Raw genomic sequence first — 3,848 nt, forward strand, 5'->3', positions numbered from 1 at the left:
CTTTGAGATAGTTGAGAAGAGAATAAGGTAAAAGGGACAGGGATGGAAGCTAAACATCTGAATATACACTGTTTCATACTTTGCACTGTGGAACCATCTAATTTTTCATAATTTAAAAAAGAAAAATCCCTATGAGAGTCAGACAGACAATAGACTTGGAGAGAATCCAGATACAGCCTGGTTAATCATGGACATTTAGCATATGAAGTTGTGGCATCTCAAATCACCTGAAGTTTTACTTTATATAGGTGGGTAAGGTTTTACTTTATAAGTTGAAGAATAATTCACAGTGAAGTGCACAGACCTGAGTATAGCTAGATGAGTTGACACCTATCCCTACTACCTTCAACATGTAATCCATTTCCAACTCTAGAAAGTTCCCCTGTCTCCTCCCTTGGTTGATCTCTACTACCCACCTCTAGAGGCAACCACTGCTCTGAGAATTTTAAGAAATGCTATTGGGATATATGTAAAATAAGACAAAATTGGATCCACTTGGATAAATTCCAAATGACTTCAGAGATTTTTTTTTAAGATTTTATTTATTTATTTGAGAGAGAGAAAGAGAGAGAGAGAGAGCACATGACAGGGGGGAGGGTCAGAGGGAGAAGCAGACTCAGGAGCCCGATGCGGGACTAGATCCTGGGACTCCAGGATCATGAGCTGAGCCGAAGGCAGTCGCTTAACCAACTGAGCCACCCAGGTGCCCCAACTTCAGAGATTTAAATACAAAAAAGGAAACTACGTAAAAACTAGAAGACACCCCCCCACCACCCGCTGAACACCCCCACCTCCTCAACCCTCACACCGGCATTTTGAGCTCAGGGCCATTGCCTGAGCTCTAGCCTCCTTCCCACTCCAGCCCCGCACAAGCCCTCCTCAGATGCCCACGTGCGTCCCTCTCATTACCTTTACAGGGTGTGTGTAGCCTTCTATCTAAAGTTGCACCTCCTACAGCCTGCTTTATTTTTCTCCAGAGCTGTTATCTTCCAACATACCACATATTTTGCTCACTTAACTTGTCAGGGGTCTGCTTCCCTGTCCTAGAACAACTTCCTGAAGGCTGGGACTTTTGTCCATTTTGTTCAGTGCTGGATCCTCAGTGTTTAGAGCAGGTGCTCAATGACTTTTTGCTGAGGGTGAGAGTGATGAGAGGAGTTTCAGGGGGACCTAGGGTGGGGTCCAGAGTACCCCATTCTCTTGGCTTTGATGGGATGAAAGGACAGGTCCAAGGCAGTTGAGAAGAACAGAAATGCCTGTGAGGAGGGGACAGCAAGTGTGGGTAGAGACAATGGGTTGACACATCCAGGTGATACTGTCTTCCAAAGGTCTCATGGAGGGGTGAATATGAAGCTCCTGACTCCTGTTGGAGGCCCCTTTTCATCTGCACAGCTGCTGCAGGGCGCCTTGGGCCTGGACCCAGCGCAGCCGCCACTGGGGCAGGGACAGGCCCTGGCAGAGCTCCTCGGACAGGGCGGCTTGGCCTGGCTGCTCCCACCTGGGGAAGGGAAGCGTCACAGGAAGGCTTGGACCTCTAGACACTCGGCCTCCCCCCAACACCATGGCCTGCTTGTCACCAGCTGCCCTCCCTCCGCCGCCCGAGTTCTGCCCGGTCCACCCAGCTCAGCACCCTGCCCCACCATCATATGCCTCTCTCACCAGTCCTCCACAACCCCCTGTAGCTTGGGGATTCGCTCCAGTGCTTTTTTCAGCAGGTTCTCCAGCTGCTTCAGAGCCTGCCCCAGATTGTCTTTTTGCTCCTTCTCCTGGGATGCCCGGATCTGCAGCAGCTCTGCAGGTGAGAAACCCAGGAGGCAGTGTTGAGTCCTCAGGCTCCCTGGTGCCTCATGGCCAGTAAGTCCCCAAGTCTCTAGTCACCTAGTTGTGACCTCAGCATCTCTCCCAAACCTCTCCCTCCTCCCAGGTCCTCATCTCGGGGGCAAGCCCACCATCCCCCCAGCCTCATCCTGGATACCTTCCTCCCTCCTCGACAGACTATCAATCTCCTTGGCCAATCCTTCCCCTTCTTCCCCACTTCCCTACTTCTCCCTCAGCCTCCCTCCTAGGCTCCAGGCCTCAGCCTCCCATTCTGGTCCATTCTCTACATGGCAGCCAGAGTGATCTTTCTAAAGCATAAACCTGATCCTTTCCCTCTCCTACATGGAACCCTCCAAGGCTCCCCAGTGCCCCCAAGACAGAGTCTGAGCTCCTTAGCCTAGTACTTGAAAGTTTGCGCTATGTGGCCTCTGCTTACTACCAAAACCTCGCCTATCCCTCTGGGCCCACTCGAGACACCATCTTTCCTCCTGGAAGCCCTTCCCAGTGTTCCCCAACCCAAGGCTTCCTCCTTAGACTGCTACAGCCCTTCACTCCAGCAGTGTTTCCCCCTGGAGACATGACTGGGTCTAGTCCCTCTCCACAGGCCCCAAACAGGTCCATCTCAGAGCAAGTACAGATCAGCAGTGCAGTCAGAGCCCCTGGGCCTGAATCCTGGCTCCATTCCATCCTTGCCTCCAACCTCAGGCGTGACACTTGCCCTTTCTTCAGCCACTCCTGTGGTCGGGTGTAACATGGGGCAGGGGGCAGACTGGGGCATGCTGGAGTGGGACCTACAAGGCTTGTTGACAGGTTGAAGGTTGGGGGGGGTGGCAGTTAGGGTGCTGGGAGGAAATAAGAATGACTCCTGGCTGGCCGGCCTTAGTAAGGAAAGTGGGGTCATTTATTGAAGGAAGGAAACGAGGCTGAAGAAAAACAAAACTGCTTTTCAGAACAGAGGGAACTATGTTCTGTTACATGTTAAAGCCCAAGATGCCCATGGGGTGGGATGATGCTGTGTCATGTCTTGGGCTGTTTCCACACATAGCTCCCTGCTCATTGGAGAGGGGAAGGCAGGAGCCCAAAACTCAAAGGCTCAAAAATGGTCTCTTCCTGCTTTGCTGATGGCACCCCAAGTCATTTCTCATCAATACACCTCTTCTACCTATTTATCCTTTGATTCTGTGCTCTTTGCTTCTACCATTGGGATCCCTGGGGATGGGCAGCTCTGGCCTCTCTCCTCATTGAGCTCTCGGGGCCAGTAGCTGGTAGGTGCCTACCAAGTCCTTCCTGAGGGAATCTAGCAATGAACAACTTTTCTGAGTTTCAGTTTCTTCATCTGTAAGTTGGGTCTTAATAATCCCTACCTTTGGGGGCACCTGGGTGGCTCAGTTGGTTAAGCATCTGGCTCTTGATTTTGGTTCAGGGCATGATCTTAGGGTTGTGAGACTGAGCCCCATGTTGGCCTCTGTGCTGGGCATGGAGCCTGCTTAAGATTCTCTCTCTCCCCCTCTCCTCCGCCCTGCTCCTCCCTCTCTCTCAAAAACAACAATAACAACAACAACAAAACATCCTACCCTCATTGTAAGGACTGAAAGAGACTGCACATGTGCAGACGAAATGATCGTAATCACACCAGAGACACGTAGCGCTTACTGAATGCTGTGCATTGTTCAGTGCCCTGTTTGGGTAACCGGACTGAGTCTTCCCAGCAACTCTGTAAGGTACTATGATTATGCTTACTCCACTGAGGAGGAAACGGAGGCACTGGGAGATCGCAAAGCAGGGAAGAGGTAGGGCTGAGAGGAGTTTAACTCCACAGCCTAGCTTGCCTTTTTTAAAAAATTAATTAATTAGGGGCGCCTGGGTGGCTCAGTCGTTAAGCGTCTGCCTTCGGCTCAGGTCATGATCCCAGGGTCCTGGGATCGAGCCCCGCATCGGGCTCCCTGCTCCGCGGGAGGCCTGCTTCTCCCTCTCCCCCTGCTTGTGCTCCCTCTCTTGCTGTCTCTCTCTCTGTCAAATAAATAAATAAA

At 51.4% G+C, this 3,848-nt stretch overlaps 1 long non-coding RNA gene across 1 annotated transcript; it reads right to left on the reverse strand.

The window, feature by feature from the left end:
* Positions 1-500: 500 nt before the first annotated feature.
* On the reverse strand, positions 501-3,657 carry LOC145718618 (uncharacterized). The gene is made up of 2 exons (XR_014141924.1): positions 1,660-3,657; positions 501-1,498 (listed from the first exon to the last, which is right to left on the reverse strand). It is a non-coding gene; the product is annotated as an uncharacterized LOC145718618 (long non-coding RNA).
* Between the last annotated feature and the right edge of the window lie 191 nt (positions 3,658-3,848).

Source organism: Leptonychotes weddellii, unplaced genomic scaffold (assembly GCF_054177405.1).
Source record: "Leptonychotes weddellii isolate Sample4059 unplaced genomic scaffold, ASM5417740v2 HiC_scaffold_18501, whole genome shotgun sequence".
NCBI lineage: Eukaryota > Metazoa > Chordata > Mammalia > Carnivora > Phocidae > Leptonychotes > Leptonychotes weddellii.